Below are 26769 nucleotides of genomic sequence, written 5' to 3' on the forward strand. Positions count from 1 at the left end.
TTTGTGAAAATATTGAACACAGTGTGTTGTCACGCTTATGAGATGTGATGCAAGTGTAAGCCACTGTGACACTATTGTTAATTTTTTAATTTATTTATAAATGTCTAATGATAATGTAAATGAGGGATTTTTAATCACTGCCTATGTTGAAATTGTAACTAATAATTGATACTGTTGTTGATAATATTCATTTTTGTTTCACTACTTTTGGTTTGTTCTGTGTCGTGTTTGTGTCTCCTCTCAATTGCTCTGTTTATTGCAGTTCTGAGTGTTGCTGGGTTGGGTTTGGTTTTGGAATTGGATTGCATTGTTATGAAAAAAAATAAAACAAAAAAATAAATTGATTTTTAAAATTGAGAATCGATTCTGAATCGCACAACGTGAGAATCGCAATTCGAATCGATTTTCCCCACACCCCTACCCTTTAGTCACCTGTACAATTTCTTCATTCAATATACTGTAGTCATGCTACTTGAGGTTGTGGCCACGATACTGAACTGGTCTCATCTAGTAGCCAAATACTAGTGTAGTATTGATATTTGTAGTTTTTTAGTTCATTCGAGTCATTTGTATGCCCCAAAACACATAGAATATGTTCAAATGATTCTAATCTTCTAAAACCTGCAATATGGTGAAGCCGTAACCTTTGATGTCACATAAAGAGGCGACTAAAATGTACTAAAATTACCTAAACTGTACATACAAATAACTAACAACCTCAAGATGTGTTCTTTTTCTATGCTTATTAAATAAGCAATGTTATGAAACATATATCATCTTCAAGGGGTGAAGGGTTTACCTTAATTTTAATTTAGTTCTTTTTACCCAGTAGTGAGCAACCCTTTGGTATTTCAACAGTTTACCTATTGTCCTATCAGGGCGTGTTATATGTAAATGGAAAAACCCTATTTCGAACAAAATCGACTGATAACAGTAGATGCCTGCTATTTGCATGGGTTACATCCAAGACCCTGCAAAAAAGAAAAAGAAACATAAATACTGGGTGCATACCTACTTTTGATAGTATAACCCTGTAGTATGCCTCTCAAAGTGAGTTATCAAATGTTTTTGTACACAGAAGAAACAGTAGTCTTGTTTAAATATCTTCTGGCTAGAATGTGTTGAGTGAAACTAACTTGTGAGATGGTGCTCTCTGCTGGATTCATAGCTGCAGTACTCTCTCTTTTTCCACTTTCTATTTAAATTTTCATTAAAAATATCTAAACAAGGAGTGTCAAACGCACGGCCACGAGATTAGTTTGCTAAGTATAAAAATTAACTGCAATTTTTTAATGAAAAAAACTGCTATTCTAAGTGTGTCCACTCGGTGTTGCATTAGCAATTCTGTTAGGCAAGCAAACAGTTTATTTTTACTTTACTTCTAATCTTTGAAAAGAATAATGTCTCCGAATGTAACCTCAAGTTAAAGCTGTCTTCCAGTGCTAAACAATTGTACAAAAGGTCAAAATTTTAGAAAGGAGGATCTAGCATAAGACATTACGGGATTTTCCAGACTTTAGAGCACGTTGGTGTTTAAGCAGCACCCACAAAATATTTTGAAAAAATATTATTTTTGCACATATTAGCTTCACCAGACTATAAGCCACAGATATATACCGGTACTCAATGGTTATTGACATACCTTAATTGTTTTCAAATGGTGCCTGTAACACGGCAGTAAAACGGCTGTTCAAACAAAACAAAAGTTATCGTCATGGACCTACTACCTGCGGAAGCTAGCTCTCCAATCAGCTAAACAGACTCAATAACTCCACGGTGGCGTTTTGACAAATTTACAAAACTGAAACAATACAAAAAGAATGCCATTTTAAGTTAATAATACCAACACAGACACGTAAACATGTGAGCATATTCTCTAATGCTAATGACGCTAGCTTTATTGCATTATGATGGCACGTACAAATATGCATGAAAACATACCTACAGACATCACACATAGTTTGGTAAGTATTAATTATTTTAGTTATACTGTAAAACTTACAAATGTTGTTTGGAGTGATGAATGAAAAATAATTTTGAGCAGCAACGCTATGGACGGTTGTATTTTTGGTTCAAAGGGCGAAACAGGAAATTCCTTTTCCAACCAGCAGCACCTGCAGTGAGCAAACTTGTCCAAAAGATGGTGCCCTAGCACAAAGAATAAAACACTTTTTCAGTGTTTGTCGTTGTCCTATGAAAACTACTTGTTGAATACAAAACATTATGGCCGTGAGTAAAGGAACATACAAAAATGTGTTTTATAAGCCGCCGGGTTCAAAACTTGTGAAAAAAGTGGCGGCTTATAGTCTAGAAAACACAGTAATATTTGTAAATTACAATAATAATTGTTATTAGCTACACATTATTTTGACAAGGATTCCCCTCCCGTGTCTCCCCAAGAATCTCCCTCTTAATCACCATTGATTGATTGATTGAGACTTTTATTAGTAGGTTGCACAGTGAAGTACATATTCCGTACAATTGACCACTAAATGGTAACACCCGAATACGTTTTTCAACTTGTGTAAGTCGGGGTCCACTTAAATTGATTCATGATACAGATGTATACTATCATATATACTATCATCATAATACAGTCATCACACAAGATAATCACATTGAATTATTTACATTATTTACAATCAGGGGTGTGGAGGGGGTGGGGGGGTAGGATATGGACAGCAAGTAGTGGACATAGAGAGAGAGAGAGAGATCAGAAGGCATAAGAAAAAGTATCTGCATTTGATTGTTTACATTTGATTATTAGCATATGATTATTAGCAATCTGGGGAGGGTGTTAGTTAAGGGTTGTAGCTGCCTGGAGGTGAACTTTTATTGCGGTTTTGAAGGAGGATAGAGATGCCCTTTCTTTTATACCTGTTGGGAGCGCATTCCACATTGATGTGGCATAGAAAGAGAATGAGTTAAGACCTTTGTTAGTTCGGAATCTGGGTTTAACGTGGTTAGTGGAGCTCCCCCTGGTGTTGTGGTTATGGCGGTCATTTACGTTAAGGAAGTAGTTTGACATGTACTTCGGTATCAGGGAGGTGTAGTGGATTTTATAGACTAGGCTCAGTGCAAGTTGTTTAACTCTGTCCTCCACCTTGAGCCAGCCCACTTTGGAGAAGTGGGTAGGAGTGAGGTGGGATCTGGGGTGGAGGTCTAGAAGTAACCTGACTAGCTTGTTCTGAGATGTTTGGAGTTTAGATTTGAGGGTTTTGGAGGTGCTAGGGTATCAGGAGGTGCATGCGTAATCGAAAAAGGGTTGAACGAGAGTTCCCGCCAGAATCCTCAAGGTGCTTTTGTTGACCAGAGAGGAGATTCTGTAGAGAAATCTCGTTCGTTGGTTAACCTTTCTGATTACCTTGGTTGCCATTTTATCACAGGAAAGGTTAGCCTCTAGAATGGAACCTAGGTAGGTGACCTCATCTTTCCTGGTGATAACAATGTCACCCACTTTTATGTTGAAGTCATTGACTTTCTTAAGGTTGATGTGGGACCCAAACAGGATGGATTCCGTTTTACCCAAGTGTATGGATAGCTTGTTGTCAGCGAGCCAGGTGCAAGTTCTATAGAGCTCCGCACTGAGGATTTTCTCCACCTGTGACTTGTTCTTGTCGGATACCAGCAGGGCAGAGTCATCCGCAAACAAAAACAATTCACAGTCGCATGCCGATGACATGTCGTTTATGTATATTAGGAACAGTAAAGGTCCCAATATACTGCCCCCCCCCCCCGAGAGGGGGGGGGGGCACGGTGCCGTTCACCTCTACCACCTGCTCCTTCCCCTCCAAGTAAGACTGCATCCAGCTCCATTAGGTTTTGTTAAATCCGATTGCTCTGAGCTTATCCAACAGTATAGCGTGGTTAACGGTGTCAAAGGCCTTCTGAAGGTCCAGCATGACCATGCCGCAGTATTTGCCCGCGTCCACCTCATGTTTGATGTGGTCGGTCAGATAGAGAAGACATGTGTCAGTGGAGTGGTTAGTTCTGAAGCCGGATTGGAATTTGTACATGAGTTTATTAGTGGCAAGGTAACTATCGACCTGTTCATAAACTATTTTCTCCATTACTTTCGAAATGGAACTGAGAATAGAAACAGGTCGGTAGTTGCCAGGTTCCAATTTGCTTCCTTTTTTAAAGAGGGGAGTTACTCTTCCTATCTTAAAATCTTTTGGTACTTGGCCTTGTGTAATTGATAGGTTTATTATGTGCGTGATGATCGGGGCAATGATGGAGGCAGAGTCCCTGAGGAATCTGGAGGGAATATTATCAAGGCCGGTGGCCTTGTTAGGGTGGAGCGCGCTCAATTTTTTGAAACACCTCATCATCTGTGACCATTTCTAATTTGAAATCATCGTTGGATACTCCTAGCTTTCTTTAGAAGGCTTTAATGTGTTCTACACCAAAGCGACCAGAGTGGTGGGACAGCTTGACAAGAGTTGCGGCTATGCTGGTGAAAAAGATGTTAAGTCTGCTAGCTACCTCCATTTTGTCTATAATGAGGGAGTCACCCTCCTTGATGCTGATGTTGGTGAGTCTGGTTTTAAGTTTCTGGCTGCAACCAGGAAGCTGGTTGTTGAGAATTTTCCAGAGCTCACGTGGCTTATTTGTGTTTTCCTCTATTTTGTCGTTAATGTAATTTTTTTTTAAGGATTTAGTCAGGTTGGTTGACTTATTTCTTAATTTATTGCGTTGCTTTTTGAGAGTTGAAAGGAGTAATTTGAGGTTGATATTATTGGGTTTTTTATCTACTTCTGTTTTACATTTTTGGTATTCAGAGTATTTTCTGTCTCTGTCTTTTATGGCAGCTAATAGGTCCGGATTCATCCATGACATATTTCCTTGGACTAGCCTCCACCCTCGTGATTACTTGTTGACTAAGAAGTCGTTGACTCATTGGACTTTTCAGTTTTTTTTGCTATAAAGAGAGTGAAGAATTCTTCATCGGGGCTCACTTTTGCAGCAGCTTGCTTGTAGAGGCACCCCCTTCATGGTGTTTGCATATACGCAATCGAAAATGCTTTTGGTGGGAGTGAAACCAACGCTGTAAAATCTATCTGTGACCTGTTTTAATGAATACTTGTGAAGTCTTCCAACAAAACAACACGTGTATAGTCTATGAGTAGGGTAGTATACAAATATGTCTTCACATTGTTATCAAGTCCTAATTTTTATTCTATTTTTTTTACACATTTTACTTTCATATATGCATTCTGTTCTTTTCATGTTTGGATTTTTTTCCTGTATTGTAGAATGCTGTTGTGCTACAAAGTGTTTTAGGCGAGGAAAAATGCAAAAATAGTGATGTCACTGTCAAAGCATGAGATATGGCACCACCTTTTGGAATGTTTACAATGAAATTGATATTCAATATTTATGTCTATATATATATATATATATATATATATATATATATATATATATATATATATATATATATATATATATATATATATATATATATATATATATATATATAGATATATATATATAGATATATATATATATATATCTATATATATATATATATATATATATATATATATATATATATATATATATATATATATATATATATATATATATATATATATATATAAACACAGTAAATAGTATTCAAACTCCTATTATTGCGTGTCGGACTGATTCTGACTATCAGGACAAAAACTAAACATGGAATGTTGCTTTATTTGCATTGTTTCAGAACAATGTATGCGTTTCCTCAGCTTGTGCATGACAACTCATTTACAATTCTTTCCATCCTCATTTGTAAACCTTCAATTCCGTCACCTTTCTCCTCTCAGGAACGGTACCAATGTTGTCCTAAAGGAGGTCAAACACACTTTTATTGACACAATGAAACCATCTTCCAGAGGAAACATCCATTATGGGAAATAACTTCATTTAGCTCCCACATTAATCATTAATCACCGCTTGCCTAATTAGAGATGCCCTGAGCAGGGATTCGTTTACTCAAGAACCAATTAGTTTCCCACACTGTCACTCAGCCTGTCACGTCTTGGTGTGGGGTAGGACGACGACAGTGTGGGTCACACTCTTTGCCTCAAGACATTTTCATTCCTTTCCTACTCAGGGCTTGTTTATGGAAAAGCTACTTTAAGCATTATTCTAATCCCAACCCAACCTTTTTCCTAAAGGCTCTGACTCATCTTTGCATTGTGGACACTTGATCAGGTGATGGAAGTATTTGAAACAGTGTTTAGTGCATGGGTGTCCAAACTTTATGGACGAGAGCCACACACCGAAAAGTCAATGCATGAGCAGGTCACTTTGATATTTGTAATTTTGAAATTTTAGCTTTAAAGAAGCTACTAGTGTATAATTTCATTAATGTGGTCAATTAGACAACATTATCAGATTAATCATGTATAATCACAGATTAATCACACAATTTATTGTAAACGTACATACGTTGTTACCTTAGCCGTGGATGGTTACCTTAAAGGTGGAGCAGGTTGTTATATGGTCAGTTATCATGTCAATTAATGCATCAGTGTAAACATGAGTGAGGAGACTTCAATTGGTGTGCTCACTGCCACATTTCACTTCAAAATAAAACCTGACGGGATCTTAGATAAAATTGTTTCTAGGTTTTGAGAAAATAAATGAAGTGCATTCAAGTAAAACATTTGAACATATTCCTGCATGACATTCTGACAACATTGCATTTGTGTCTAATTATTGAGGTCGTATTTAAAGTTTTAATCAAAAGGCAAAAGTGTTATTGTTTGCAGGGACGGAGCCAGGATTTTTTCTCTCCCAGGGCTAGGGGTGGGGTGGGGGGGGGTGGGGGTGGGGGGGTGGGGGGGGGGGGTGATACGTAAATTTGACGAAAGAATATTGAACAAAATAGTTAAGCCTAACATAAGCGACAATTGCAAAAATGTTTCACACGTGTAAAGGTGACAAATATAGTAATGCAGAGACATCTATAGGGAGAGTATGGACAACTCGTTTTCAAACGACCTCCCTAATGATTGATCAAAGACGAGGGCACTATGTTGGACATCAGTTTAGAACCGCCGCTAAGCGACACTGCACTTCCTCATTAGACTTTTTTTAATTGATTGCTGAAATAGGCTCCAGCACCCCCTGCGACCCCGAAAGGGACAAGCGGTAGAAAATGAATGGATGCATGAAGAGTTTTTTGCCGTGTAAACATGCCCTGTTTTGTGGCATGTTGACGTTCCACTTGCCAAAAATGCGGGACGCATTTACCTTGCATCGAAGAAAATTATGGAAAGTAAAGGTTAGCCGGGAAGGCCAATTAAGTGCCAAGAAACTTTCTTGTGCTAGGTAAGCAAACATACATACACATGGGACACCTAGTATATCTTACTCTCAGTAACAGTGAATTAATACACTTGCCCAATAATCCAAAGTAAACTAACAAATATTGCAGTAAAAAGCAGCATTGGTTCAGTATTGATGTTCATATGCTGTCAATAAAATCAGGAAGCCATGCAGAATTGCCACAGCAAAACCAATAAGAATGATTCATAAAAGCAAAAGTGAAAGCACAGACATATAGCGCTGTGACTACAAACAATACATTGGAGGCAGCCAACACAGCTAACATACTTCACATATAAATCATAATTTCTACGTAACTGTTGGTCCAAAGCTAAGGAGTATTTTGGCAAAATGAGGGTAACACGTTTATTTTTGGCCGATGTGTATTTTTTTATGTTTATGTTGACAGCCTGATGTTCAGTAAACACTGCATGAATGTATACAGCGGAGTGCATCAAATACGGCCGCAAAATTGCCCCAAAATTATACTTTGACGAATTAGAAGCATGTTATACGTTTATGTGGTGGAGTATGTTTATAACTATATTTAGACTTATTATTTTGGTTTATTCAATCCGCAAAACAACGTCAGAACGGCTGCATTTGCATGCTTCCTGGCAGAGCTGCACACATCCTTGGTGTCCAACATGGCACCTGTTTTTAAGTTGTCCATACTCTCTCTATACACGACTGTGCAGTAACTGACTGCTCCCATGCGCCTGCCAATAACCAGACAATACATCCAAAATACAATATGTTTTTATATGAAATTACAGGATAAACTATTTCCTATATAGAGACTTTTTGTCTTAACTTATAACAAAAACATTTCTGTAACAGAATTCTGAGCTGCTTACATTAAAACAGTATACATTCAGTGTGCATAAAGCTTCATGAGAGCCTCCAACTTTCATCTCTATGATAGGCTGACCATACGTCTTCTTTTCCCCGTACATGTCCTCTTTTGCGGGTGTCCGGGCGGGGTTTCTTAAATGCCTCAAATGTCCGGCATTTTGAGTGAGGGTTGCGTGTATTTTCAATGTACGTCCAGGGTTAAGAAGGGGTTAAACAAAACAAACTGTGGAGGCGTGCGCACGCAGCAACATTCGTGAGGGAGGGGCAGAGCGTGAGAGAGCTAGTGAGTGGAGAGACGGACATGAGAAGAAGAAATGCCGAAACGTAAATGCAACTTCACGGATGATTTGCGGAAAAAGTATTCGTGTTTTCGTCGTGGCCGTGACACATGGAAAGCAGAATGCACTGTGTGCAAAGCAGGAACGTATGTATCTGTGGCAAATAAAGGGGCTTAAAGATCTACAAGCCCATATCCACACTACATAGCACAAAACGGCTGTGAAGGGCGAGAGCTTGTCTACTGTTTTTTGTTTAAATTTAATTAACTTGTTTTGAGGCATTATTTATGTTTAGATTATATACAAGAGGTTATTTTGAATATTTCTACCTCTGCCCTTTTTTCCAAAACTGTGAATGTTACAGAATATAAGTGTGACTTATTTTGTTGTACTGTCAAGCAGTGTTGGCGTTAACGCACTTTTTGTGTCTTTTTAACGCATTGAAATCAGAAAGGACGCAGATTTTTATTTTTTATTTTTTTTTTACCATTTGTGGCCCACAGCTAATGTTTTAAAGGCCCACGGCACATTCTAAAAATACTATTAAAATAAACAAAAACATAACAAAAGTGAAAGAAAAAAGATTACAGGTGAAATGTAATTTAGAAACAGTTGTAATGTTGGCTAATAAAACAAAGCTGTTTCTTTTTATTTCTAACGGTCATTGCTCTATCAACCTATCAAACCTATCAAAGGTTGCGATTACTTCAAAGATCAAATATTCCACTTTGAAAACTATTTTTGGTGGAAGATTTTGCATATTTTGTGTGTTTGCCATAAAAAACATAGTTTTGTTTGACAAAAAAGGGCGGAAAACAAACAACATAAAAAAACTAAAACATTTTGAAATGAGGGATAGATCTGAAGTTGATGTAGACTCCAGAGCTTTAAGCGTTAAATATAAAAGGTATGTATGCCCTGGCACACCATTATCATAATTTCATGACCGAAGCAAAACACTTTTTACACTTTTTTTATACTGAAATAAATACACCTACAACTTATTAAATAAAAACATCGAAAAAACTACCAGCAGCGGTAAAGTTCAGATCCATGAAGGAAAGAAGAAAGTGAATGAATGTTTATAACTGAATACATTTACATATGTATACACATTTGTTTTCTTTTGTATTATTTTTTTTAATGAATTAAGTCACGTTTATGACAACCTTTTTCCAAAACACAATATAGAATGTGCGATATAACAGGATAATACATACATTTGTCATTTGTTTTCAAAACGCTTACAAAAAGGTGGGACCCCAAAAATTTACTGTGGGACCCCGTTTTTATGACTTGATGGGGTCCCTGGGACACCATTTTGAAAATTCCTAGCGCCAACACTGCTGTCAACAGAGGAGAAAAAATGCTTTATTTAAATAAATATATTATTTATAAAACAAGTTCGAGTATCATTGGCAAATTTTCACGTAGTCCCGGCCTTGGCGTGCTGTCCGCCGTGGCACGCATATATGTGTCCTCTTTTTGGGATTTCAGAATATGGTCATCCTACTCTATGATACTTTGACAAAAACAAAAGAGAGGAGAAAAATGTGTATTTTATTAATGTGACTGGCAACATTTCAATAATGCTTTATTTATTAGGCTGATCTCTCCACTCAAACGGTGTAGTCATTGTCTTTAAACAATATTGTCGTAATTTGTCATTAAATAGAAGCACAATGTCTGAATTGAACACATAAAAATACTAAGAGTTGAAGCAAATATTATTTGACCCTTTGGTGAATTACCTGTTAAACAGCTGTTGGGTCATCATAAAATGTGTCACTATCATAAAGCTGGAAACACTACATTCATGTTTAGGTAGACAACTAGTGTTTTTATTTTGGTTCACAACCAGTGTTTTGAAGGCTAGACCTTATTATTATGACAACAACAGTGCAGAGTTATTAAATGACAGAATACCTCGTGGATATGATAACCACATATGTAGCTTTCTGAAAAAAAATGTCACTGCGGTAAAAAGTCGAATCCGATTACCAAAAAGTGGGCAGATAATTAGCTAGCTGCCCTCAAGCAAAGGCAGACTGACAGCCAAAACAAATCTAATACTCAAAAATGGTAAAGAAGTTGAACTGCAATGAGTTTGATCGGTGAGCGATCAGACACGCTGGCATTGATTGGCTTAGCCTGCAGCAAACTGTTGTGACCCTATTGTCATTCGATTGAATGCATTTATATTTTAAGGACTTTTTGCTTTTCTCAATGAAGCATAAAATTACGGGACAAAGAGCTTCCTGTGACAGCTCAATACACAACATGTACTTTGTTTATATTTCTAAATACGGGACGGTTCCGTTTTTCAAGGGGCAGTTGAGAACCATAGCTGCAATGGACTGTAGGCGAGCTGGCTTCATTTACCAAAAATCTAGTGCAGTTAGGAAGTGCACAAATAACATCCATCCATCCATCCATCCATTTTCTACCACTTGTCCCTTTCAGGGTCAGGGGGGTGCTGGAGCCTTTCTAAGCTGCATTAACATACACCAACAAAAAGAGCAAAAGCAAATGAGCAAAGGTTGCGGCAATTACACCATGAGTAAAATTCTGATATTTTTTAGTTTGAAAAAAAAAAAATACTACTAATTCATGTCCAATTTCTGTTATGTCACATAGAGTAGCCTTTATGTTACATTGGCTGTTAATGGTAAATTAACCTCACTCAACTTGACAATTGTGTTTGTTCTTAGTACCACAAATACACTTTAAATTGAACTAAAAAACATTTATTATTTAAAAATAATTCAAAAAGCAAAAAAACCTTTCCCCTTTCTGTTTCAGTTTTTGTTTGCAGTGTCGAAGTTCAAAGTTTGATGTGGCTTATATACAGTGGTGTGCCGTCAGGACCAGCAAGGCGTTCTCTGCTGGCCTAACATAACCAGAAATCTTTAATTATATATATAATTAAAGAAAAAAGTAATTTTTAATTTACTTTCCCTCTTCAGCTCTCACTGGATCGGTTCGCAGCTGAGTGTGAAGCGACTGGGATGGGAATCAGCACCTCCAAGTCTGAGTCCATGGTTCTCGCCCGGAAAAGGGTGCAGTGCCATCTCCGGGTTGGGGAGGAGATCTTGCCCCAAGTGGAGGAGTTCAAGTACCTCGGAGTCTTGTTCATGAGTGAGGGAAGAGTGGATCGTGAGATCGACAGGCGGATCGGTGCGGCATCTTCAGTAATGCGGACGCTGTATCGATCTGTTGTGGTGAAGAAGGAGCTGAGCCATAAGGCAAAGCTCTCAATTTACCGGTCGATCTACGTTCCCATTCTTTACCTATGGTCATGAGCTTTGGGTTATGACCGAAAGGACAAGATCACGGGTACAAGCGGCCGAAATGAGTTTCCCTTGCCGGGTGGCGGGGCTCTCCCTTAGAGATAGGGTGAGAAGCTCTGTCATCCGGGAGGAGCTCAAAGTAAAGTCGCTGCTCCTCCACATCGAGAGGAGCCAGATGACGTGGTTCGGGCATCTGGTCAGGACGCCTCCCTAGGGAGGTGTTTAGGGCACGTCCGACCGGTAGGAGGCCACGGGGAAGACCCAGGACACGTTGGGAAGACTATGTCTCCCGGCTGGCCTGGGAACGCCTCGGGATCCCCCGGGAAGAGCTGGACAAAGTGGCTGAGGAGAGGGAAGTCTGGGCTTCCATGCTTAGGCTGCTGCCCCCGCGACCCGACCTCGGATAAGCGGAAGAAGATGGATGGATGGATGGACTTTCCCTAAATATCTAAAAGTATTCATATTCTCTTCATGTCATATTATGCTCCTTCCAGCGCTGTTGTTTTTAGTTTATAGAGTTTTTATCCAATCAGAATTCAGCTAGCTTATGTTGCTATGCTGTACCAAATCTGCCAGAAGCCTTTAGATTCAGCAATGCTGGCGTCGTGCACTATCAGTGAATGGGGACATACAGTGATAGACAGTTGCAATAGCCAATCAGATCACGCATTGTTGTCAGTAAGGCCTTCTACGTTTGTAGATGGCCTAAGGCAGATATATATAGTGATTTTATGAGGTAGGTAACATAAGAACTCCGTTACCCAGAATGCCACAGTAGTGTAGAACATGGCAGTAGCCCCATTTGGGTTGTTAAATGTAGACATGCCGACAGCTGGATGTTTTTGATGAGCAGGCTGTGGAGTAAACTTTAAGAACTCAGCCAACACGCCTCGTCTGCATCTTTTATGATTAGACAAGACAACGCATATATTTGCAAGGCCATTTTCAAGAAGGATATTTAAAGACAAACTACATCTTGTGAGATGATGTCGGCCAACCCCGGAAGCTAGCTCAGCTGTCGATGAAATGTGAGTTCAGATATTTTATTTCTTTATATTTTCACGTTTAAAAATGTTTTTTGCAATTCTAATTTTGACAGTTCCACATAAGATATGTTTTAATTGCTGATGCAGGTTTATTGATTTTTAAATGCACCAGAAAATAACCCGTTTTGTACACTGTTGATGGTGATTCAAGGCCCAGTAGTGTGTAAATGTGTTCCTGCATAGTATTTCTCCAGCAATGGTCATGTGGTGACGTCAATTGTGGTATTTTGAGAGGTAATCATTGAAGTCGGACATCACTGAAGGCCTAGGTGGGAAACGCACGGCCCGCCACTGCTTATATGCCACAGTGATAGGAATTAATTCAAGAAATAGGTTTGGGACATATTATCAAAGTATTGTTAAATGGATTCAAAAGTGACTTTTAATGGCAAAAAAACTAAATGTTGAAATTTAGCAAGCTCCTTTACATGACATACTGCCATTTTAGGGAAGCCATAGCCTGGGATAGTCACATGACTTAATGAGTTAAAGTCCAGAACAAAGGGCTTTTTTTTTTAGAACATTTCAAGTGGTTCTTTTGGGTCAAAATAAAGCCTGGAGCTCTGCCAACTATCTGCCAGATAGCTACATATTTGTAGCAGTAAGTTTGATCATTCTGTTATTCTTCTTCTCGGCTCACCTAGCATGATGTTGCTGTTAAACTGTGTAGCCCAGGGGTCACCAACGCGGTGCCCGCGGGCACCAGGTAGCCCGTAAGGACCAGATGAGTAGCCCGCTGGCCTGTTCTAAAAATAGCTCAAATAGCAGCACTTACCAGTGAGCTGCCTCTATTTTTTCAATTTTATTTATTTAATAGCAAGCTGGTCTCGCTTTGCCCGACATTTTTAATTCTAAGAGAGACAAAACTCAAATAGAATTTGAAAATCCAAGAAAATATTTTAAAGACTTGGTCTTCACTTGTTTAAATAAATTCATTAATTTTTTTACTTTGCTTCTTATAACTTTCAGAATGATAATTTTAGAGAAAAAATACAACCTTAAAAATGATTTTAGGATTTTTAAACACATATACCTTTTTACCTTTTAAATTCCTTCCTCTTCTTTCCTGACAATTTAAATCAATGTTCAAGTAAATTTGTTTTTTTTTATTGTAAAGAATAATAAATACATTTTAATTTAATTCTTCATTTTAGCTTCTGTTTTTTCGACGAAGAATATTTGTGAAGTATTTCTTCAAACTTATTATGATTAAAATTCAAAAAAATTATTCCGGCAAATCTAGAAAATCTGTAGAATCAAATTTGAATCTTATTTCAAAGTCTTTTGAATTTATTTTTAAATTTTTGTTCTGGAAAATCTAGAAGAAATAATGATTTGTCTTTGTTAGAAATATAGCTTGGTCCAATTTGTTATATATTCTAACAAAGTGCAGATTGGATTTTAACCTTTTTAAAACATGTCATCAAAATTCTAAAATTAATCTTAATCAGGAAAAATTACTAATGATGTTCCATAAATTATTTTTTTAATTTTTCCAAAAAGATTCGAATTAGCTAGTTTTTCTCTTCTTTTTTTCAGTTGAATTTTGAATTTTAAAGAGTCGAAATTGAAGATAAACTATGTTTCAAAATTTAAATGTCATTTTTTTCGTGTTTTTTCCTCTTTTAAACCGTTCAATTAAGTGTAAATATCATTAATTATTAATAATAACATAGAGTTAAAGGTAAATTGAGCAAATTGGCTATTTCTGGCAATTTATTTAAGTGTGTATCAAACTGGTAGCCCTTCGCATTAATCAGTTCCCAAGAAGTAGCTCTTGGTTTCAAAAAGGTTGGTGACCCCTGGTGTAGCCTAATGTTAGCACTGTAGCTCACATAGCTATGCTAGTGTTGCTAACCTTTGTGTCCCCCTGTCCCACTCCAGGTGCAGAGTTACATCATGGAAGTAAAAAGTGGATAAGTGCACATTAGTGATTGTTGGAGCCACACACGGTGAAGAAACACAGATCATTAGCATTAAAACACCACAGTAGTGCTTACTAAATGCACTTTTAAGCTCTCTAAATCCAGCACCAACATACTTCGACTACAATATTGTGACACTTATTTAAAATTGTTGACAAATAGTACAATGCAGGCTGTTTAAACGGGGATGTCAAAGTGGATGTTGTACAAGGTCTCCAAGTACAGGGAGGACCATGAGATTTTGTAAAGTTTAAAGATTTTTTTTCCCTGTCATTTAAATATGTAAGTTATAAATAACAACATCATACTGTAAATGTTAATTAGAAATTATGATTGTATTAAGACTACTTAAGCCCTTGCATTAAACATGCTCAATTCATCCTCCCTTTTGGAACAAGGATCATAGAGGAAAGATACAAATATAAATAACTATCTGTGGCAGCATAGGAAAAAGTCATCATTGTTGTTTCATTGCACATAATTGTGGTGCGTTCAAAGACACTCCATTAAAGGCCTACTGAAACCCACTACTACCGACCACGCAGTCTGATAGTTTATATATCAATGATGAAATCTTAACTTTATAACACATGCCAATACGGCCGGGTTAACTTATAAAGTGACATTTTAAATTTGCCGCTAAACTTCCGGTTCGAAACGCCTCTGAGGATGACGTATGCGCGTGACGTAGCCCGGCGAACACGGGTATGCCTTCCACATTGAAGCCAATACGATAAAGCTCTGTTTTCATTTCATAATTCCACAGTATTCTGGACATCTGTGTTCGTGAATCTGTTGCAATCATGTTCATTGCATTATGGAGAAGGAAGCTGAGCAAGCAAAGAAGAAAGTTGTCGGTGCGAAATGGACGTATTTTTCGAACGTAGTCAGCAACAACAGTACACAGCCGGCGCTTCTTTGTTTACATTCCCGGAAGATGCAGTCAAGATGGAAGAACTCGGATAACAGAGACTCTAACCAGGAGGACTTTTGACTTCGATACACAGACGCCTGTAGAGAACTGGGACAACACAGACTCTTACCAGGATTACTTTGATTTGGATGACAAAGACGCAGACGTGCTACTGTGAGTATGCAGCTTTGGCTTCTAAACATTTGATCGCTTGACCGTATGTGCGCAACTTTTTTTTGCGTATGTACGTAACTTTTTTAAAATATATAAGCTTTATGAACCTTGGGTTAGGTGAACGGTCTTTTGGGCTGAGTGATTGTGTGTGTTGATCAGGTGTTTGAATTGTATTGGCGTGTTCTATGGAGCTAGGAGCTAGCATAGGAGCTAGGAGTTAGCATAACAAACACGTATGTGTTTTTATGCAGGATTAATTTGTGGCATATTAAATATAAGCCTGGTTGTGTTGTGGCTAATAGAGTATATATATGTCTTGTGTTTATTTACTGTTGTAGTCATTCCCAGCTGAATATCAGGTACCGTGAGTATGCAGCCTTGGCTGCTAAACATTTGATAGCTTGACCGTATGTGCGCGTCACGTACGTAACTTTTTAAAAATATATAAGCTTTATGAACCTTGGGTTAGGTGAACGGTCTTTTGGGCTGAGTGATTGTGTGTGTTGATCAGGTGTTTGAATTGTATTGGCGTGTTCTATGGAGATAGGAGCTAGCAGAGGAGCTAGGAGCTAGCGTAACAAACACGCAGGTGTTTTTATGCAGGATTAATTTGTGGCATATTAAATATAAGCCTGGTTGTGTTGTGGCTAATAGAGTATATATATGTCTTGTGTTTATTTACTGTTGTAGTCATTCCCAGCTGAATATCAGGTCACCCCCGGCTCTCACAGCATCTTCCCTATCTGAATAGCTTCAACTCCCCACTAGTCCTTCACTTGCACTTTACTCATCCACAAATCTTTCATCCTCGCTCAAATTAATGGGGAAATTGTCGCTTTCTCGGTCCGAATCTCTCTCACTTCATGCGGCCATCATTGTAAACAATAGGGAACTTTGCGTATATGTTCAACTGACTACGTCACGCTACTTCCGGTAGGGGCAAGCCTTTTTTTTTATCAGATACCAAAAGTTGCAATCTTTATCGTCATTGTTCTATACTAAATCCTTTCAGCAAAAATATGGCAATATCGCGAAATGATCAAGTATGACACATAGAATAGATCTGCTATCCCCGTTTAAATAAAAAAAATTCATTTCAGTAGGCCTTTAAAGTTAGAAACAGAGGCGTCAGGAGGATTAACTCCCAAAAGGTGCGCAATCCATCCATTCATTTTCTACCGCTTGTTCCTTTTGGGGTCACGATGGGGCTGCAGCCTATCCCAGCTGCACACGGGCAGAAGGCGGGGTACACCCTGGACAAGTCACCACCTCATCGCAGGGCCAACACAGATAGACAGACAACATTCACACTCACATTCACACACTAGGACCAAATTAGTGTTGCCGATCAACCTATTCCCAGAAATAACAATATAATCATAATAATGTTGATGTATTATTATAATTTGTATTATCTACAGAAGATAATCCTATGAGTATCAGCTAATCTCTATTCAACACTCAGAAGTAAGTGGAAACTTTACACATTTATAATCATATTTAAATAAATAATGACAGGGTAAATGATTTTTTAAATTCAAACTCTGGCCACTTTATATTGAAATTGTTGGTACTTTTTTTATTAGTACTTTGGTCTCCCAAAATTACACACTATCCCTTCCCTTAACATTGCCCTTTTTAAAGCAATAAACAATAATTACAATCAATGTCATATATTAAAAAAAAAAAAAAAAGTATAGAAAATAAAATATATAACTGTAGCACAAAAAATAACTATATACATATATATATATATATATATATATATATATATATATATATATATATATATATATATATATATATATATATATATATATATATATATATATATATATATATATATATATATATATATATATATATATATATATATAGGGCTGGGAATCTTTGGGTGTCCCACGATTCGATTCAGAATCGATTCTTGGGGTCACGATTCGATTCAAAATAGATTTTTTTTTAATTCAACACGATTCTGGATTCAAAAACGATTTTTTATTTTTTTTAAAATGAAAATAATACACAACAATACCATTATAATGCAATACAATTTCAAAAGCAAACCCAATTTTGGACTTCTGAACTTGTGATTTCTTGCAGTGGTAAGTGGTAATATTTCACATTTGTCCCAATTGACTTTATACCCTGATAAACAGCCATATTCAGTGATGACATTATTGATATAGTGTAGAGAGGATTTAACATGTGACAGGTAGAGAATTATGTCGTCACAATACATCGATAGCTTATTATACTGAGAGCCAATTTTTATAACATGAATATTATTTTCACTTCTTATTTTTGCAGCTAAGGGTTCAATAACCAAATTAAATAATAATCCAGATGCAGGACATCCCTGTTTTACTCCTCTTTTTAACGAAAAAGGTTCTGAAATATGACTATTGGTTTTGACTGATGCCATGGGCCTTGTATAAAGCATCTTAATCCATTGTATAAAATGTAATGTGCAAAACATAAATGAGCAGTTTATGCGGTCGAATGCCTTCTCCGCATCAACAGTACATACTGCTGTGGGATAAGGGAGACTTCTAGCATAGTAAATAACATTAAACAATTTCCTTGTATTGTCTGAAGATTGTCGACCTTCCATGAAGCCAGTTTGGTCAGTATGAATTAATTTTCCTATTACATTTGATAATCGTGTGGCTAAGGTTTTTGCCAAGATTCAAAAGGATTCTCTATTCATTCAATACATAGGATTTCAGCAGGATCTACCCCAGTCTGCTGACATGCAAGCAGAGTAGTAGATTTTTGTAAAAAGTTTTTATAATTGTAAAGGACAATGTTTTATCAACTGATTGCTATAATGTAAATTTGTTTTAACTATTAAATGAACCAAAAATATTACTTATTTTATCTTTGTGAAAATATGGGACACAGTGTGTTGTCAAGCCTATGAGATGCGATGAAAGTGTAAGCCACTGTGACACTATTGTTCTTTTTTTTTAAAAATTTACTAAATGTCTAATGATAATGTCAATAAGGGATTTTTAATCACTGCTATGTTGAAATTGTAACTAACATTGATACTGTTGTTGATAATATTCATTTTTGTTTCACTACTTTTGGTTTGTTCTGTGTCGTGTTTGTGTCTCCTCTCAATTGCTCTGTTTATTGCAGTTCTGAGTGTTGCTGGGTCTGGTTTGGTTTTGGAATTGGATTGCATTGTTATGGTATTGCTGTGTATTGTTTTGTTGGATTGATTAATTAAAAAAAAATAAAAATAAATAAAATAAAATATTAAAAAATAAAAAAAAATAAAAAAAATCGATTTAAAAAAAAAAAAGAGAATCGATTCTGAATCGCACAACGTAAGAATCGCGATTCGAATTCGAATCGATTTTTTCCCACACCCCTAATATATATATATATATATATATATATATATATATATATATATATATATATATATATATATATATATATATATATATATATATATATATATATATATATATATATATATATATATATATATATACACAAACAAAAAATGAGAATCGATTCTGAATCGCACAACGTGAGAATCGCGATTCGAATTCGAATCGATTTTTTCCCACACCCCCTAATATATATATATATATATATATATATATATATATATATATATATATATATATATATATATATATATATATATATATATATATATATATATATATATATATATATATATATATATATACACACAAACAAATGTATTCTCATGTTTGTCAATATATAACTTTTATATGAGATAGGCTCCAGCGCCCCCGCGACCCCGAAGGGAATAAGCGGTAGATGGATGGATAACTTTTACTAACACAATTAGTATTAGAAATTAAATTGGCATATCTGATAAGTTATATATTGACTATATATATAAATATATCTCAGCTGTATCATGTTTATCAATATAAAACGTGTTGGCACTTAAAAAAACAGACACATTTTTAAACAAAACTACATTTGAGTTTTTTCATCTCGATAAATGATCAAGGTATCACATCTTTAAAAAGTCGAAAACCTAGATACGGTTTTAGTCTAAGTATCCACATTATTAATAAAACATCAACCCTTAATGTGCCAATGTGACTGTAACAGCATGAATGACTTTGATTAGATTTGTATGTATTTCTCGGAGTATATCCATGGCTCTCTTGGCCATGCACTGGTTTTTTGGTTTTCTGATGTGGGGCAGTGGAGGTCACGGTGAGGACTTGTGGGAGTTGCAAGGACGAGCGCCTCAATAGGATGTTTTCTTCCCCTTTCTTGTACAGTTTTGTTGTCTAAATGTTTTACAAACTTAATTGGCATTCCCTGAAGACTGTCGCCAGCTGTCGGTCCGGTGGTGGGGGTTCTAATTTGGTGCATGGTGAAGGCTCGCTGCCGGGGTATAGCTAGCAGAGCGTGCAACACCCTACGCGCTGCACGCGGCCCGATCGAGCCTGGGGTTTGTTTGTTTTCACCTCGTTTGTTCAGCAACAGGAAGACTTTAACAGCTGCTAGCTAACAAGCAGAATGTAGATGAAACCAAATATACTGCAATGCTCGGTTGAGAGTTGGGAGCAAGAAGACAAAACACTGGGGATGCTAGCATCAGGTACATATTCACAGATGACTTGTACGTCAATTTTATCCTAAAAAGAAGAGTAAAACTTACTGACAGTGATGTTATCCAGGTTTGACTTTCTCTCCCCACAACTCCTTGCGCTTCCTCTGACCTGAAGTTCAAACCAGTTAAGTCCTCTCTCCACCTCCACGCCATGCTTTCATTTCATTCCACCGGAGGATTTCAGAGGTCAAGACAGCGTTTTCGAAAGAATCCAACTTAGCTTAGTTTTTGTGTGAAGCGCTAATTTAGATAACAGAGGGGGAGTAAAGAGCTTGAGAGCATTAAAAGTTTAGTTAAGAAATGATGGTGGATAAGAAACTGACACTGGATAATTAAAAAGGTTTTTAAAACATACATGAATACTAAATATATAAGTACACATTTGTTTTCAACACCAGCCTTGTCCATGTTTGTGGTGTTATAAAACAACTCTTGGGTGCAGAGAAGTGCGGTCAGGGTAGGCAGGAGAGAAAGAGCCAAACGCTATTTTTTTTTTTGAAAGATGTCTTTTCATATAGGAAATATATTATAATAAAATATTTCCTAAATTAAAAAACAAGCGGCATAAAAAAAAAAAAAAAGTTTGCAGGCACTAAAATGCATCAATTGAATTTGTTTAAATCAGGTCATCCGGCAACTATACAATTATAAAATTATATTTTTAAATAACGATATGTCTAATATATATATTTTTTATCACAGTCCAAATATGTTGACATACACACATGAACGGAGGAATTTCTGTCCAGCGTCTGTCTTTGCAGCACAAGCATCTCTTTTCTCACGGCCATGTGCATAACTGTGTCAGTTTGTATGTATTTTTCAGACGTGTTAAATGAAGACGCAATATAGCATACGCAAAACAGTTTCAGCCTTGATAAATCACACTGCGTGTGCTGAGTGGTTTTATTTGCATCTCCTCCTCCGAGCATAATGGCCGTTCTGATGATCAGTATGTATTCTGATTATTCATTCTGCTCAGTTAAAGGGGTCAGATTATGACTATTTTATACCTTTAGAACACTTCCTTGTGGGCTAAATAACATGTAATGATTGTTCTTTGGTCAACATTTTGCATATATTTTTGTTTTACAGACCATTTTCAAGCTGTTTACCGACCATATCTTTAGGATGCGCCGTTTTGTGGGCGGTCTAATATACGTGGCTCCACTTTGCCATCTTTGTTGTAGTGTTTAGCTCTTTTATAGCGAGTCTACTGACAGATTTAAGTTAGAGCTTTTCACAGAGGATTTTAGCATGCATGTGCATGTACGAGCCAGTCTGCTGCACAACAAGAGGACAGTGAAAAAGGAGCTTCTTGACTACAATGGTCGACTCGCACTAAGCTCTCTGAGTAAAACTTTACCATTGTCAAAACGTGGACTATGGGTTGTTGTGTTTTCCCGGAAGGCAACGGAAAGTTGGCGCGGGCAAGGCGTGAATGTAAGTGCATGATATATTAAAACACTAACAAACTACAAAAAAGGAAGCAAACAAAAGGCGCGCACAATGGCGGAGAACAAACTTGACTAATGAAACAAAACTTGCACAAAAGCAGCAACTATGAACAATAAACAAAAACTTACTTGGCATGGAACAGCATGAAAACTATGGCAGACAGGAATATCATGGGTAGCAGTAGCATGGATGGATAGATAATGTCACCACGCCGAACAACAGAATCAGACAGGCTTAAATAGCAGTGACATGATCAGTGGAAACAGGTGTGTGACTCAAAACGTAAAACAGGTGCGTGACATGACAGGTGAAAACTAATGGATTGCTATGGTGACAAAACAAACAAAAGTGCACGAAGAGTCCAAAAACAAAACCGAACATGACTAAAACAAAACATGATCACACAGACATGACAACCATCCACTGACAAGATAGGGCAGAAAACGTCACATAACAGCAAATTCCAAACAGCTCGTTTGGGTGGAAACAGAAAGGAAGGCAAGTTTATTTAATAAATATTTCTGCAATGCCTTCACAGTTTGGTTTCAATTTTTTGGGAATATGGGGATCCCAAATACACATACATCAGGTTAGAAAAGACGGTTTTGCATAATAGGGCCCCTTTAAGAGACGCAATCCTCTGCGCACAAGTTTAGTAGATCACCTTTGCTTGTTCTCCCAAGTTTGCACGTGTTTTAGTGCACACAAACCTTTATTAGATCAGTCCCAATGTTGGTTGTAGAGAACATTCAAACCCTTTATTTATTGGATCAAAAATATTGTAAATCAAAGATCCTCTCTACATAACAAGAGTGCTGTTTTATTACGACCTACTGCAAATGTGTTGGTCAAAGATGTTGTATAGAACACGAGTGCTTCACTATTTTGAAAAATGTACTGCAAAATCACCAGATACTCTTTAATATAGGGGATCTTGGTAGTGCGCTGCAAAAACACTGGTCAATAAAATCCATATGATAGGAATCATTTACAGCTTTTAATAATCTACTACAGCAACACATTCTCTATCTGACATTACTGCTCTGTTGTTTTTTTAAGACTATATGACAGGACTTTTCGGCGGTTTTTAGGAATCTGTTGCAAAAATCTGTAGTTCCCAAGTGAATGGAACATGTTTGTTTTTGCAGCCATGTCATGGGGAGCTATAACAGTGTGGCGCCAAAAATCAAGTCCACAGAAGGAAAACCACAAAATAGGAAAGCAGAAGCTTTTTTGGGTAAGTTTGTTTTCATGATGCTGTGTGTATTAAATTGTTGTGTATCAACATTAACATGAAACTGTATTAAGTGTTCAGTGTACACATTTATATGCAGGAGATCATATAGTCGGCATAAATGTGATAATAACAATAGTGCTATGCTGATAAAAGGTTCACCACACACATGTAGCCTGAGGTTAACTGAGGTCAGCACTGTCTTTTCTGACCTGCAGGGGGCGTGAAGGTATATGGAGGTCAAACCCTACCAGCGTGCTCCGTCTAAAAAGGCGTGTTGACTCTGTGCACATTACCACCGACTCGTGGAGCTGCATAGTCACACGGGATAATTGGGCTGCTTTGCCCCAGCGGGAAACGTGAAACTCAGTTTTTTCAAGGATATACAGGAGTCTTCTGGTGACGACCCAGTGCTTTGAGAGCCTCCACCAGCACATTCAATGCTCTTTTGATATTTATTATTCTTTCCTAAAGGGTTACACATCATGCTGAATAACAGTTATGCAGCAGTTTAACATCCTGTGGGCCACATTTTTACCAAGTTCACTACAGTTCTGTTGGTATGTAGGTGGCATGACTCGCCACAGCTAAGTTAATAGTGTGACATTATAGCACAATGACAGTGTAACCTGACTCAGTGTTGTGAACTTCTGCATTGTAATACGCTGTATACTTTTTCAAATGTCATGTTTTTCTGTTCTTTTCTCTGTTTGCCAATCAGCACTCAGACAGAGCTGTGTGACTAGATGCACCATTTAAGAACCATACGCTAAAATTTATACTTCAATGAAAGAATGCTGAATTGTGCTGTTATTTACATGGAAACAGGTTGACATAATGGTTTACATACTGTAGGTTTACAATGGTTTACCCCTAATGCTCTTAACATTATTCATCCAAGTTATATACAGGTTGATGTTGCCAATACCAATACTGATTCTTTTTGGAAATAATCTATACACTACCAACATTAATCGTCAAAAGAAACACCATATTGCTTATTTTATGCAAAAATCCATGCTTAACGTTTACTAATCATCTATGTAGATATACAACGATACTTAGACACTTAGTCAACAGGTATATTTTTTCTTTGCCTGGCTGTGTTGTTTACTAACTCCTTATATTTTCCTAACACCTACAGTACCGTGTATTTTTAATTATTATTTGTTTTGATGGTGAGAAGATATACACAGGTTGTTGCATGTGGTGGAATGAAAATTAGTTCCTGTGAACGCGATATTATAAGTACATTAAAAAAATATATATACTGTATAGATATTTCTTATCAACATCAACTGAAATATGATAATAGTATATTATTAATTCAAGGGAATCTCAGGGCATTCAATCGATCGAAACTGGGCTGTTTGGTCTGTCCTAGAAAATGTTTCGCCTCTCATCCGACCGAGTAGGCTTAATCAGTTCATACTCATAGTTGGTCAGATCTAGTCTAGCGATTGGGGCCAAAACCCCAAATAGTTATACTCCAAAACCAGGAGGGTGTGCCCTGGGAAAGGATGGTTTCGCCCAATTGTAGTGATAACAACAACTGTTTTGATCCAAACGATGATGCAAAACAATATGATGATGATGTCTCATCATTTTTAATTTACCAACAAAAATAGTGGTGTTTCATTCTGTTTGTTGTATTACTTATACTATTATCAGTTACAATAATTGAAACAGTTCAGTAATTTGACAATGAGCTCTGAGTATGTGCTTTTACTGCTATCTAGTACCCACTGCTACTTTTAAGTCTGTGTGGTATAAATTATTAAATGAGTAAAACTTCACTACAGTATTTGTTTTCCAATTTATGTTGAAATCCAATGCTTTTTGAGGTTAAGGTTACAAGTAACACTAAAACATTGATAACAAATATAAAATCACAACCATCCATCCATCCATCTTCTTCCGTTTATCCGAGGTCGGGTTGCGGAGGCAGCAGCCTAAGCAGGGAAGCCCAGACTTCCCTCTCCCCAGCCACTTCGTCCAGCTCTTCCCAGGGGATCCCGAGGCGTTCCCAGGCCAGCCGGGAGACATAGTCTTCCCAACGTGTCCTGGGTCTTCCCCGTGACCTCCTACCGGTCGGACGTGCCCTAATTACCTCCCTAGGGAGGCGTTCGGGTGGCATCCTGACCAGATGCCAAAACCACTTCATCTGGCTCCTCTCGATGTGGAGGAGCAGCGGCTTTACTTTGAGCTCCTCCCGGATGGCAGAACTTCTCACCCTATCTCTAAGGGAGAGCCACGCCACCCGGCAGAGGAAACTCATTTCGGCCGCTTGTACCCGTGATCTTGTCCTTTCGGTCATAACCCAAAGCTCATGACCATAGGTGAGGATGGGAATGTAGATCGACCGGTAAATTGAGAGCTTTGCCTTCCGGCTCAGCTCCTTCTTCACCACAACGGATCGATACAGCGTCCGCAATACTGAAGACGTCGCACCGATCCGCCTGTCGATCTCACGATCCACTCTTCCCTCACTCGTGAACAAGACTCCGAGGTACTTGAACTCCTCCACTTGGGGCAAGGTCTCCTCCCCAACCCGGAGATGGCACTCCACCCTTTTCCAGGCGAGAACCACGGACTTGGAGGTGCTGATTCTCATCCCAGTCGCTTCACACTCGGCTGCGAACCGATACAGTGAGAGCTGAAATCCTGGCCAGATGAAGCCATCAAGACCACACCCTAGAGCTAATCCTGCAGCCACCAAACCGGATCCCCTCAACACCCTGACTGCGCCTAGAAATTCTGTCCATAAAAGTTATGAACAGAATCGGTGACAAAGGGCAGCCTTGGCGGAGTCCAACCCTCACTGGAAACGTGTCCGACTTACTACCGGCAATGCGGACCAAGCTCTGACACTGATCGTACAGGGAGCGGACCGCTCACAACCATCCAATGTTATTGAGAAAAAAGTCTTAAAACATTGCTACTTTTTTCACAGCTTTCTAAAAAAGCTGCTGAGAATTCAGACATTTCAGGCCTCGACAATCACAATAAAAGCCAGCAAAATTCGGGAGGGACTGATTTTTATAAATAACATGTTGACGTTGAGCATACTGTATTACAGTAATTGAAATATGTTTTATTTTAAAAATAAATAACATAGATAATTTAGGCAATAGGGAATTGTGCTAAAATAATAACCCCCTTCTCACTTTCTTTTGCCTTTCCCACCATTGACATATACACTAGACCTCGCAGCTCCTGTGTACACCCACTGCTTCGCTACGTCAGCACAACCACCAGTGTTTTATAAAGAAATAGCTATATATATATAATATATATATATGTATATATATGTGTATATATGTGTACATATTTTTATTTTATTTTTATTATATATATATATATATATATATATATATATATATATATATATATATATATATATATATATATATATATATATATATATATATATATATATATATATATATATATATATATATATATATATATATATATATATATATATATATATATATATAATACAAAAGATTCATAATTATAACAATCATGGAGAGGGAAAACATTGTTTTAATTAAACCGTGACACAGCAGCATACCGTCTCCTTACACTTATGTACGGGTGATAAAAAAAAACCCTTTCATGTTGTTTCCTAGACTCTGTAAGTGTGCGCTAATTTTAAAGA

At 37.3% G+C, this 26769-nt stretch overlaps 1 protein-coding gene and 1 long non-coding RNA gene across 2 annotated transcripts in view; one reads left to right on the plus strand and one right to left on the minus strand.

Moving 5' to 3' along the window:
• LOC133645908 (ALK tyrosine kinase receptor-like) overlaps positions 1–26769 on the minus strand; it is a 607090-nt gene that overhangs the window by 495853 nt on the left and 84468 nt on the right. The gene's annotated exons all lie outside the window — the stretch shown is intronic.
• On the plus strand, positions 8440–23833 carry LOC133646404 (uncharacterized). Its single transcript, XR_009825280.1, has 3 exons — positions 8440–8596; positions 23020–23108; positions 23324–23833. It is a non-coding gene; the product is annotated as an uncharacterized LOC133646404 (long non-coding RNA).

Source organism: Entelurus aequoreus, linkage group LG03 (assembly GCF_033978785.1).
Source record: "Entelurus aequoreus isolate RoL-2023_Sb linkage group LG03, RoL_Eaeq_v1.1, whole genome shotgun sequence".
NCBI lineage: Eukaryota > Metazoa > Chordata > Actinopteri > Syngnathiformes > Syngnathidae > Entelurus > Entelurus aequoreus.